Here is a 14,158-nt window from a genome sequence, read left to right as displayed (position 1 = left end):
AAGCAGTAATAATATTGGTTAAAAGGGGGGAAAATGATCGTGCTGCACGTGCGTCACGCATTTTTGTAAATTTCTGTCCAGTATTCGTCAAAACAACAACGTAAATGGACCAATTTTCAGGTTTTGACGACAACATGGACAAGCAACAGTGAATTTTTCTTTCTCTCTCTTTGCTTGAAATCCGCACGTACCAGTCTGGTTATAGCATACTTCACCCATACTGTACTTAAAACATCGTGAAACACTTAGGACAGCTCAAACTAATAGTTTGAAGAGACGTTTTCGTCGCCGTAGCCATCGTGGTTTCTTAAACTCCCTTTTGTTATTTTGTTGCGTTCTCGTTGAAGATCGCACGGCAAGAAACCGCACCACAACACATAAGTATAATTACACAGGTCATTATTTGAAATTAATTTCTTTGCTTGTCACGTCGACAAAGCGGCTTGCGGCCATTTTGAAAAAAAAAAACGCTTAGGTGTTTATTGCGTAACAGTCACCTCAAGTGGAGCCAATCAGCGCAAAGAATTTTCATTAATCACCTATGTAATTATACCACTAGCTAATAAACACAGCAATAAACTCTTAATATTCCTCAATGGCGGCGTTCTTTGCACATGGTCTTAACCATATATGGGCAAGCCAAATAAGGCAAATAGTTATATTAATGTTCCCCTAGTCGGTGTGTTTCCGATAAAAATTGAAGTTAATTGAATTGTTCCCTCTTGTGTAACACATTTCGCAATAGAACTTTTGAAAGAGATGAAAGGAGGGATTCAGTTCTATCACTGATGGGTATAGCAGCTCAGTCGTCTTGTGTCCTATGGCCATTGATCTGTTATGGTATTGGTCAAGACTATTGTTCATGTTAAGGACTCAGTCTATGTGATAGTGTGACTATGGTCTTGCCCTATAAGGGAAAGGAAATCAATCATGAAAAGGGGAGGATGAATTAATGGACTGCCCTCCACAAAGTTTCCCGGCCGTGGCCCTGTTTTTACCTAGGTGTGTCACGTGGTAAGAACAGACGATGTGCACGTGAAATCACATGTCTAACACTTGCGACAGCAAATGTTAAAATATGACGTGAACACCTCCAAGGCGGTTAGGTAAAAGACTACGCGAGAAAACGCAAAGTTAGGTATAATTTATAAGCAACTGTCCGAATAGTTAGACTCCGGTTCGAGAACTCAATCTGGACGCTTTAAAGTCTGAGAATGATGAATAATAAAGAACTGAGTTTACATGTAAAAAAAAAATAATAATAATAATTGAAAGAAAGTTAGTCTCTGATGTAGCTTGTAAAGTAATCTCAAAGAAATCAAGGCCTACTGAAATGAAAATGTTGTGCACATAATACGACCCCTCAAAATGCATATGGTTGCAGAATTTTATTCATTCTCCTTTTTGTTGTTGTTCTTGTAGAAAGAGGTATGTATCCCCTAGCAAATCAAAATTGTTTCTTTTATGACAGTCCAGTTCCTAACCCCGCTTTACCGTCAAAACTACTTTGTCTTAAAGACGTCAGTGAACAGGTCTGTAGCTAGTTTGTGTGACCTATTGTATGCGTTCTCGTGTGTATGTGGTACACGGCTCACACGCGAACAATGCATCCGATGTAAATTAAAGAGCAGTTTTGTGCGTTTGTCTCGCTTTTTTATTTCAATGAAGTTCCACCATATTCTTTCTACCCATTTAAATGATTTTACTGTAGTTTGTGAGTGACACATATACATTTTGATAGATGGCGTAATCTCAGGATATTAATAGATGCCATCATGATTTCTTCAGAAGAATATAATGGTGCAGTTTAAAAAGAGCAGCTGCCTTATTATTCACCAGCGTCACAAATTCCTGCCGATCTTGGAGTTCATTTTGTTGAAACTCTAGCAGGCTTCCAACAGACTGTTTATTTTCGCGATTTATGCACGTGCTGTGGGCCTATTGGCACCACAGACACTCTTACACCCTTACAACCCGGTGACATAGTGTGTAGTGCACTTACTACCAAAACTGGGAACTCTGATAATTTAGATGCTGCGTGGTGAGGATACTATGATCTATAAGAAAACGTTTTGAAGAATTTTCCTTGACTGACGCGGACTGAAAGTGGTCCCCTATTAAATGACTAATTTTTTTTACGTTCTCGCCAGGCTTTTTATCGTCTTTCGTGTGATACCACGCTTCGCACGCGAACATTATTTACCACAGTTAGAAAGCATTTCTCTATTTAATCTACGTTTGTCTTTAATACACCATAATATTGACCAGATTTTAGGTTTTTTAACTGCTCGACTGCTGTTTAGCAGAACCATGTTATGCATCTCATAACGCGCCACGCCTTGAAAGAAAATTACAGCTTCCTGTTGGCCTAATTGATCTCGTGACTTTTCCCAGACCATTAAAGTTGACAAAAGTTCATTGTGGGTGTAACAGAGTATTGGAAGTGACTTAAGGTCTGGGAAAGGTTCAGGTTTGAAGTCTGTTTATAAGGGCATGTATTCTAACCATAGGGTATTATGTAAGAGTCACAAACCATCGTTTACTTTTTTAGCGCCAAAGAATAGCGCAGATGCGTTTTGTCCTTTGCAGGCTTTTCGTTCCATTTTAATGATCCTTTCAAACAGTCCGTCTGCAAACATTTTAATGACTTGTGAGGTGAACTTTATGTTGTATTCATTTTTGTGTCAGGAACAGATCCTGTGTAATTCTAGATCGCTGTCTGTACGGATTAAAATTCTATCTTCAAAAAAAGCTTGACGAGAGAGGTGCACGGGAAACAAGGTATGGGATTTTTGAAGTTAACAATGTGATTAACTTGTCGGCATATATTCCACTTCGTTTTGATGTTTCACTTCTCACCAATATCAATAGAAATATAAACATCTGCCCCAGAAATCATGTGTTCCTGTTGTCACCGAGGTTTTAAAGGGAAGTCGACCTAGGAAACCAGGCGATCAGTCATCACAGTATTCCGCAAGAGAAAAAGGTGGTCTGCTAATTGCTTCGCCTTATTTGCATAATGATGCGTCTGCTTAACAAGTAAAGGGATATTTGAGGTCTAATATTCTCTGTGATTTTAATGACGATGCAGGGATATTCTAGTCATCGCTTTATTTTCAGGATAACATGGTCAAGTGTAAGGGTATGTTCTAAGCCGATTCGCTGTCTCTTTGATCGTAACTGATAAAAGGGATCCAGAAGGTGGATGTGTTGGATACAATTAATGCGCATAGTTTATAAACTACATTGATGAAGCTTTCCAATCCCAGCGCCAAGTTTAAAAGCCCGAGGATCGTGTCTTTTGACATTACTATACAGTGGACGCTCCTCGACAACGCTCTCGTGAGTATTGATTGTCCAAGGCTAGATGAATGAAAGTAATGATCAGAATATGTCGTTCTGTTGATTAATACAAACAATTTAAGGGAACTTACAAGTTTCTTTACTCCGATGTGAAACAATCGAATGACGGTGGTTAGTTTTGTTCGGTTTAACATTGCTTGTCAGCTAATGGCTTGCCACTGAATTTGTGACTGTGTGTATTTCCAATCTTTCTTTCCTATGCTTGATAAGTGTTGGCCCGTTTGGGATTATGTTTTAATTTGCTTTTGATCAATATGAATGTGCTCCAAGAACGTGATATGAACATTTTAGTAACTCTCGATAACTCAATAATTAGCAATGATTAGCTTCGAATAATGCACCACATGAGAAAATCTTCGAAACAACGTACCAAATTGCTTACTCTAATACACCAACTCTGCATGAACTTTTCTTCTTTCCTTTACATTTGATAATGTTACACCGAAACTTCATAATATATATATATATTTTTTTTATCATTACTATTTCTTTTAAATTGTTTCGCAAAATCGATTCTTATAAGAAAGCCTTTTTTTGTGTGATAAAAGATTACAAGTTGACTGATCAATCCACCAATAGACCTTATTCTCTTGTACATTTTGTTTTTCCGTTACAGATCATGTGATAATACTCAGGAGAACTGATCCTTTGTCTTGTTCCGCATTAAAAAGTGTGCATGCAAGCATGAATATGTCTGTATGCACTCATTTTAATGAAGGCATGCACTCATTTTAATGAAGGCAATGCACTCATTTTAATAAAGGCAATGAACAAAACAAAGGACGAAATCTGCTGAGTGATCATATGATCGTCATTTTATTAATATGTCAACCAGAACCTAATTGACTTCTTTTGATCCGTGGTTGGCAAATTTGAATACAAAAAGAAATGTGACGTCAATGTTTGTAAACAAGAAGTATCGCTACAGCTTATATATGTTGCACAACTTGACTATAATTATAATGAAGATCTGAGAAGTGTGATAATCTTGAAGCTGGTAAGGACTAGGTGATTCACATGAAAACCGTTTGAGCAAATGTTTCGTGAGCTTAACAAACTGAATTAACGTTTCTCTTGCATGTCATACCAACCTTGTCATGCGAACCGAAGCATTGCATGTTTGTTTTTTTCTCTATAATCTACCTTTGCCTTTACACCACAGAGCACTGACTAGTTTTTAGTTACTTAACTCACATTAGGCTTGACGAGTGGGAAAGATAATTATGGCTTCCTGTTTTCCCAATTTATCTCGTGGCTTTTCCCACCCAGACTAAAAGTAGTGGGTATATTAACAGAGTTGATCACTGAAGTGATTTAAAGTTTTGGAAGAATGGCTTTGAAGTCTGTTTGAACTCAGTAAGGCATATTCCTTATTACATGATATTTTCGCGACAGGTTAATTTCGCGAAATTAAAGTGACACGTACATTAAGTGTCGCGAACATAACATGACGCGAAAATTAAGTGACTAAAGGCCCGTCACGGTAAACGCTCGCAACATTGTTAGGCCCAACATGTTGCGAGCGTTTGCACACATCGGCTAACATCGCGCAACAAAAGGCAACATTGTTGGGCCCAACAATGTTGCGTGTTGTTGCGAGCGTTTGCACGGGCCTTAACATAATGTCAATAACCAAGAAAGAAGGACTTATTACCACTGAAAAGTTTAGAAAATCACATTTTTTAGTATTCGATTATGAGGCAATTCCTTGGTCATCCTCATTGCTGCTACTTTTTGTCTCCTTTCCAGGCGGCACTTCTTTTGCCCAGTCTTCAAACGTTCCATTAACTAGCTCCCTGTAATTGTAATGCTGCTCCACTAGCTACTTAAGCGTCTCAAAGTATCCATTATAACTGTCGCCTCCAATGGAATTTCCAAACTCCTTTGTTTATGAATGGCGACCTTAAGCTATCGAATTTGGAACCAATACATGCAACTTGGTTGGTGGAAATACCATAGTATAGACTATTTTCCCATTCCATAGGTTTTTTTTTTTTTTTTTTTTTTGGGGGGGGGGGGTGGGGGTTTCTTTACATAAAAACAATACAAGTTAATTACTTTTGGGACTGTATCATGGTTTAGTGAACTGGATATCCATTGTTTTTGATGCAAATAGCCTCCCAAAATGAACTGTATTCTGGGATTTGCGAAAATAGGGAATATTTTTTCACCAGCGCACAGGGGAGGGTTCACGTCTTGAAAGGATACATACATACATACATATACATACATACATACATAGATACCTACATACATACATACATACATACTTAATTGACTGCTCCCTATAAGGGCTTTTCAGGGCCAATGAAACACAGTTAACGAAACGACGGAACAGAGCAACAGTTAAGAATCCCAACTGGCCGGAGGCAAACCAGTCGGCTATTTACAAGTGCAGCTGGGAAGTTGAACTAGGGACTATCGGGAACAAATTCGACGAGTGGTCAGAACGGGTCTTGAATCCGGCATCTCCGAATCTCGAGGCAACCACCCTAACCACTGGGCCATACTGCCTCCTCAAATAGATGGGAGAAGGCGGGAGTAAAGGGTGTGTTAACTGAAAGGGAAGTATAGATGGTTTTCAATCACGTGATGAAACGACTATGTTGATGCACAAAACAATAGCAAATTATGGCTCATGTTTTACATTATAATAGAGTCAAATTCCCAGAAGACTTTTTTCTCTATAGTTGTGTGCACCAACATGGTTGCTGCATGTGACGTCAAGTAAAAACCATTTATTACAGCCAGTGTATTATTGCCAGTGAAATGTAAATTGTGTATTAAAAATCGCGAAATATGAGTGTCGCAAAATATGTGACATCAAAATCGCGAAATATAGATGTCGGCATGTGGGCAGTGTGGCCCAGTGGTTAGGACGCTTCCCTTGAGATCCGGGGATCCCGGGTTCAAGAGACGGTCTGACCACTAGTTGAATTTGCTCCTCATAGGACCTGGTTCAACTTCTCAGCTGCATTTGTAAATAAAGGGGGTAGTTTCTAAAGAAACTGGTGCTGTGTCGGTGGGGAAGTAGTACACAAAAATTTGGTTTATCAACGGAGTTGATAATGTAAATTGGCCACCGTACAGAGATTCTAAAAGCTGACCTTTCGAGCGTTATCCCTTTGTCAGAGCGATTTGAGGAATTGTGGGTCATGTGTAGTTTTTATAGTAGAGTAGGAGCTCTGCTATTGGTGGTAACATGGCAACGTGAAAAATGGGAATACATTATTTGAATGAAAAGCGTTCGTTAATACCGTGAGGATTAAGGGTGCCGATTTGGAAGATGAATTTTTGTTCCAGATTCTTACGGCTTTCCGTCGTACCTAGGTTTAGGGAAAGGCCGCAGATAGCCATGTGTCTTATAGAGTGGTTAGGGAGATTAAAATGACGAGCGACTGGCTTAGACGCATCCTTGTCATTCTTCTCAACATCGCGAAGATGTTTACCTAGTCATCTACCTGTCTCGCCAATGTATAACTTATTGCATAACGTACAGGTTATGCAATAAATGACATTTGCGGAGGCACATGTGAAACGATCCGTGATCTTAACAGATCGCTTAGGTCCCGATATCTTGCTAGTGTTAAGAATGAAAAGACAAGTTTTGCATCGTGAGCGCACACATTTGAAAGTGCCGGGTTGCTCGTTAGTTTTGAGCGAGCTTTTAACTAAAAAGTTGCTTACGTTTTTGTCGCGTTTGAATGAAATAAGCGGAGGTTGCGAAAACATTCTACCAGTCTCAGGATCATTTTGGAGTAATTTAAAATTATTAAGAATGATACTTTTGACTGGGTGATTATGAGGATGGAAAGTGAGGGTAAATGGTATTCTGTCATTCTTATCTTTTTGTGACGTTTGTAGTGCTGACTGTCGATCAAATTGTTGGGCGCGATGATAGCCTACTTTGACGACAGAGACAGAATAGCCACGTTTTTCGAAAAACTGGCACATCTCCTCTGATTTGCTGGAAAAATCGGAGTCATCACTACATAGACGTCGAAGTTGAGAACAAGGAATGGAATTCTTGGCATGTGATGGATGTGACGATGAATACAACAAGTACCTGTGAGAATTTGTAGGTTTGTAGTGCACACTGGTACATAGCACGTTGCCACTAATAGAAGCTTTGATATCTAGGAAAGTCAATGAAGTTTCCGAAATTTCCCAGGTATATTTAAGAGTTGGATGAAAAGAATTGACGGAGGTTATAAATTCATCGAGTTCTTCTTTGCGCCGATGCAGTGGTCGATGTAGCGGCCGTAGAGTTCAGGTTGGGGGCCGTTGTACTAATTTACAAAATTGGCATAGCTAGGTCCCATTCTTGTGCCCATCGCTACACCGTTAATTTGTTTGTAATAGTTGCCGGCAAATGAAAAACAGTTAAGCGTTAAAACTAGTTCGGCAAGGCGGAGGGGCGTTTCCGAGTTTGGTTCTTTGACAGTGCGTTGATCGAAAAAGAGTTTAAGTGCTTGAAGACCTTCTCTATTGGGAATGACTGTGTATAGAGATGTAATGTCCATGGTGAAAATAAGTTGAAATCGCGGAATTTTTTTAGTGCGTGTATTATTATATACAATATAATAGTTAAAAATATTAAATTACTATCATTATTACCATTACCTACCCGTTATAACTATAAAAAATAGAGTATCATGAATAAAAAGTAAAATACCACCATGGTACTATATTGTCTTGAAAAAAAAAAAAAAATATTCAACTTAAAATCAGGCTCAGTAAAAATCATTGTCCACTGTAAGCGTGTAAAAATAAATGTCTCTTAAGTTTCTGTTTAAAAGTTTCCACCGATTGCGAATCTTTTATTGACTGTGGAAGGTCCTTCCAAAGTACTGCTGCAGCCAACACAAAAGACCGACCACTATTTGACTTAAGATTGAACTCAGGTTTAGTTAAAAGATTTTTGGTTGATGAGCGCAGTGATCTTGAAGGTTTATAGGGTATAAGAAGGTCAGTTATATAATTTGGAGCTAGTTTGTTGAGTGCTTTAAATATGACTACGAGAATTTTAAATTTAATCCTCTGTTCAATAGGTAGCCAATGGAGTTCCTTAAGGAGAGGTGTTATGTGATCATATTTGTTGGATTTAAACACTATTCTTGCAGCGCAGTTTAATACTCGTAGGAGCCGCAGCAATAAATATTTAGGAGCACCATACTTCAACGAGTTACAGTAGTCGACCTTTGATGTAATGAAAGCATGTACCAGAGATTTCGTAGTTTCCATGTTAGGAAACTTCCTTATGTTGGATATAGAGCGTAAGTGAAAAAATGCAGATTTACACACTGCTGTTACGTGCGGGGCCATGGACAGAGATTCATCAAGTGTGACACCAATGTCCTTTGCTGTTGAGGAACAGTCAACCACCTCATCAACAATTGTCAAATCATGAATGTTTGGTCTTGGACGATAACGAGATGAAATTACCAGCACCTCCGTTTTTTCTTGCATGGTCTAGGTTGAGTCGATTTTGTACCATCCAAAGGTCAATATCACGAACACAGGCCCTCCATCCTGGTCTTGCTCAGTTCCATGTCATTTGTACAGCATGTTTTAAACGATATGTACAGCTGCCTGTCATCGGCATAGGGATGGAAATTCATTTGATGATTCTTGGCGATGACACCCAGTGGAGAAGTGTATAGAGAATACAAGTAAATGCACGAAGTGCTAGGGGTGTTGATGATGAGATTAGTTGCATTGTTTGCTAATTCTTGATTAACTATAAGATTCTGAAAGGTGTTTTTGACAAGTTTTTGATTTGTGGAGGTGAGATCTTTCTGGATTTTGGCATAAAACAAGGTGTCATAAAGTTGCCGAAAAGCTTTTTTTTGGTAAAGGTCGGACCGCCAGACAACTACCACGCCGCCTTTGTCAGCTGATTTGACAACTGTCATTGCGTTTACTAAGATTTTTAAGCGCCGCAAATTTAAGAGGCAAATTGTCCCTCTGGTGGAGTTCATTTAGATTTGCGAACTTGAAGTGTTTCAAAAATGTCTTCGTTGGAAGTGTCCGAATCATCCTCTTTGTCACGAAAAAAGGCTTTTAACTGAACGCGACGAAAGAATTTTTCAACATCTTGCTTAATAGAAAATACGTTGGTGCGTTTGGTAATAGGGACAAAATTAAGGCCCTTACGTAGGACAGATTTCTCTGAGTCAGTAAGCGGAAGATCTTCTGGAATTGTAAGTACGGTATTATGGATATGCAATGTAGTGTCGTTGGTAATCTGCGGACCTATTAATTGTTGAAGTTTTAAAGTCCTGGTTTGGTGTAAGTGGTCAAACAGTCCAGACAAACAGTTCACGGATTTTAGCGCGAATCGATTGAAATAAAACTACTGGACAGATTTTGGAAAGTTCGGAGCGGCACTGAAGAATTTGTTTGTCAAGTACGTTTTGTTTTTGGCACATAGCTCTAATTGTGATCCTCATAAAATTACGTGAAAAAGAATTTTGCTCGAATCGAATTTGGTGAAGATATTGATTCCAATGAGAGAATGTAGAATCATGGAAGATTGAGCGAAAACCTTTGTGAATGACTTTAGAATGGAGGCAGCGGTCGATGAAATTGATGTAACTACAAAATCTAGTTTTCGCGAAACTGAGAATGGCTAAACGGAAAGCTAAGTTGCTGCTAAGCGCGGGAAAAGGAAAAAGATAACTTACGATTTCCTGGGGTAGCTCCTTGTTGCGTTTCTTCAAGCTTGGCATCGTCGTCTTGGGTCTCCTGTTAGAAATCTGTGGATTTAAAAATACTAGAGCACACGGTTAGTGGTCGCAGCGGTTGAACAACAAATGACTGAAGGGGGTAGTTTCTAAAGAAACTGCGGTGCTGCATGGGTGTGGGAGTAGTATACAAAAATTTGGTTTATCAACTGAGTTGATAATGTAACTTGGCCACCGTACAGAGAATTTAAAGCTGACCTTTTGAGCGTTAGTCCTTCGTCAGAGCGAATCGAGGAATTGTGGGTAATGTGCATTTTTTTAGTAAAGTAGGAGCTACGCTATTGGTTGGTAACATGGCAACGTGAAAAATAGGAATACATTAGTTGAATGAAAAGCGTTCGTTAATACCGTACAAATCACAAAGAATCGTTTACCGTTTCACGTGTAACTCCAATAACAGCAGAGACGCGTTTTGTCCATTGCAGGCTACTTAAGTTACTCCTCCTTAAAGCAATCGATATTCAAACATTGCTATGAAATAATCTTCATGTTAAATTTCTTGTTGTTTCAGGAACACATCTTGTTCAATCCCTCTTGATCAATGTGGAAACCGACTAAACTTTCTACCTCGAAAAATGAAAATTTAAAACCGAGAGTAGTGAACGCTAAACCAAGTATGGGATGTGTTTGTTGGGTTAAGACTGTCATTCGTGAGAACACATTACACGTTTGGATGCTACATATAAACTACAAATAGCTATCGCTAAGTGCCAACGAGACAGTCAATATAATACATAGTTTCCAGATTTGTATCAGGGTTCCAAAATACCCAACAGTAGTTGCATTTTTTCATTCGAGAGTACTGCAACTCATCTAATCTAGTTATCAATAATACATTAGTATCTCCAACAACAATGCTGTAATTTTTGAGCAGCAGTAATATTAACAGGAATATACAATAATTAATTTGAATGAAATCAGTGCCATGTAAAAGAAAAAAAAATCACCAAAGCGTTTTCAGTTTGAAACATGTAATAAAAATCAAACTCTCTCGCACATGAAAGTTATTTCACTTGTAGAATTTTATTTTGCAAGATACAGCCATGAATTACAAGTCAAATTGATCGTTGAATTGTTTATTTTAAAGACAACATTTTTCCTTTGGAAATTAACTTAAACTGTTCACAACTCAATAGTAACAAAACAAAAAACAAACTTCTCTACTCGCGAGCCGAAGGCCGAAATTGACTACAGCGGCCGATAAGAACACGTACGCCGGTTTACTTTTCAGCTCGTTCTCTCAATATAGAACTCGCTGGTTGAAAAAAAAAATTAAGAACACTCAAAGCAAGTGTACACAATACTCACTATCCGAACACAATATCATCAATAGTGGCGCGCTTCATGTAAGTTTGTCTAATGGCATCACACATCAAAACACGCGCTTTCATTGCTCCCTACTAAAATCTCCAGGGAATCTACACCTTCCGTTACCCTTTTAATGGCACTATCGAGAATTTTTCGTCCTGCAGCAATAATTAGTGTGGCATTAGGCCCCGCCTCGCGAGCCTTGCGTCTTCGGTCGGCTTGCTCGTTAGCAATTAAAGTAAAATATATGTGAACTCGTGCTTTTTCGCCGTGCTTAAAAGAAAACCCGACACTGGAAACTATCCATTGAATTCATAAATTGAGCAATCAGTCCTTAATTCGCACGACCATCAAGAAATAATCACAAAGCTGTATTTAGAATGCAAAGGAATTGCTTTCAACTAACAATGCCTTTCTCTGAACAATAAATATGAAGTTTGAGATCTAGTATTTTCTCGGTAATAATTGACTGATGTTAAACAGATATTTGAGTCAAATTGATGTTGCATTGTTCCTTTCCACGTCGATTTCTTAGCATGAATGATTCACGATTTCTTCATCACATTAGAAAAGAGCACAAGACCTATTTCGTTGCAGTTCTCTTTGGTAGTTACATAACAGTTTAATATTGCTTACAAAAACGATAAATAGATTTGCATCATGACCCAACATGACCTTCTTGAAGCGATAATCGAAGGTAATGAAAGTTAAATATAGGAAGTGAAGTGAACTTTGCAGAATCCTTAAATATTAAGGAAGCTTCATAGATGTAATCACATTTTACTTACCATGTCTGTGAGCGGATCTTAGTATGTTTTCTGTATTCTGTTTCTGTTAGTGTTTGTTTGTCCTGCCTAAATTAGCTTGTTTTTTTTTTGTTTCAGTTTTTCAAAGTTCTTGCACATTTTTTTGTAACGTAATATACACCCTTCGTTTTCTCGTTGTTCATAATTTAGTCTTGTAGTATGTGAACGTAAAAATAACGCAAAAAGAGAACAATTAAAATTGCTCTCTTTTTGCATTCGATGCAGGCCTACGTGCAGTTCGCTAAGTGGTTTAAGTCTTTCGGAGGGTAATACTTTCTTTGGGTTTCACAAACCAACCCTGTCTGCCCCACAGGCCTGATGACACCTCTTCCATAGGTGTGCAGAGTAGCATGAGATTGCCTGATAAGACAATTTACAGTAAAACCTGCTGGACACATGCTCCAGAAGTCATCCAATGCCAGAGTATTAGTTGTCGACGCGGTATCCAATTGGAGTGTCTTCCAAACAAAATAACTCCTAGTCTTAGCAACTGAAAACTTGAAGAAATTTTTTCCCTTTCTGCACAGAGACAGTTTTCACAGAGTGAATGTCTTGGGTATCAGTCTTTTTGCATCTGTAGAGGATTCAGTTCTTAGCAATTTCCACAACAATACGAATTGCCACAATGACTCCCTCCTTGTTTCGATGGCCGTTAGTGTTCAACTTTCCTCGTAAAGTTCCATCTACTAAACCAGCAATGAACCTATCACGACATGCTTGATCTTCAAAATCCCCATATTCATAATACTTGGCTCGCTTCCCAGGCACTAATAGACCTTCCTTCAGCTTCAACCATCCTTGTTCGCGCGGCTTGAAGACTTACACTGCGTCCAAATCTCTTGATGAGGACTTGAAGAACTTTTTCTTGGTTACCTCTATCCTCGACAGACAAACCAAGTGTCTTATTAGTTGTGTTTGAGAGGTAACCTCTTTATCCTCGTTTGAAGCCTGGCACGCAGGGTAGACATGCATAAATCCGGCTTTTTCCACTGATCCTTTTTATCTTCGCTGTTAGTGTTATATTGGCAGCCAGCTTTAGGAACAAACCATCCCATTACCGTGCAATAATCAATGTAATCAAGAATGAAGCGGTCTAACGCCTCTCGCTCATCAACGCTACTATCAACGCTCATCAACGCTACTATTGTGAATTTGGCCCAAACTTGTTTATATGTCTCCAAGGGCACACCTTTTTTTTCCAACCATCCGTTGCTTAGGCAATTCTTGGGAACTGTTTGAAGCCAATGTTCACTGCCATTCTCTCCTCTTTAATTTATCTTCGCCGCCAATTAATGTCGAGCTTGGTTTATTGTCTAATTGTATACATTAGGTAGGGTCGCTCCGTCCGTGTGTCAGTGGTCTTGCCCCTACAGGAGCTTTCCACAGAACACGTATAACATTCAGCCGCTGATTTACCTCTTCGTCGAGTTCTCGTTAATATTCTATTTAACTGTGATGTTATGTACAACACTGAAACCAAACGGCAAATTCTCTGGTAACTTTTTCGAGTTGGATACCAGAGACGGAATCAACAATTTTCTGGCTATTTATAATTTTCTTTATTTGTACTCATCTCTGCACAGTCTTCTGGTAAAAAGCAATTTGAAATTAGTTAGTCAAGAGTTATTTGAAAGAAAGCTTGTTGTCCATTTTTGCTTCACTATTGAAAGAAGTGGTTCTTCAGTGAAGGGATTGATCAACATTGTTCCAGATAAGAGAAGGCTTCCCGACCCGACAGAAGAAATTAGTTTCTTGGCTAAAAAATACGTTGTTAACTCTAAAGCGAGGAACGATTAAAATTCCTTATTCATTGTAAACAAGAACCTTGTCACAAGGTGATCACGTGCACCTTTGTGGTTGCCTAGCACGTGATTGCCTCCTTCTGACAGCACATCGTGCCCTTGTCCACGAATTTTAGTGCTTTTACGATCGATT

At 38.8% G+C, this 14,158-nt stretch overlaps 1 protein-coding gene across 1 annotated transcript in view; it reads left to right on the top strand.

The window, feature by feature from the left end:
- Positions 1-2,431: 2,431 nt before the first annotated feature.
- LOC138030617 (uncharacterized) overlaps positions 2,432-14,158 on the top strand; it is a 124,253-nt gene continuing 112,526 nt past the window's right edge. The window contains exons 1-2 of the mRNA XM_068878505.1: positions 2,432-2,518; positions 2,689-2,781. The gene's annotated coding sequence lies outside the window, so the exon portion shown is untranslated. The remainder of the gene's footprint in view (positions 2,519-2,688; positions 2,782-14,158) is intronic.

Source organism: Montipora capricornis, chromosome 13 (assembly GCF_036669925.1).
Source record: "Montipora capricornis isolate CH-2021 chromosome 13, ASM3666992v2, whole genome shotgun sequence".
NCBI classification, from domain to species: domain Eukaryota; kingdom Metazoa; phylum Cnidaria; class Anthozoa; order Scleractinia; family Acroporidae; genus Montipora; species Montipora capricornis.
This window is presented reverse-complemented; position numbering and strand designations above follow the sequence as displayed.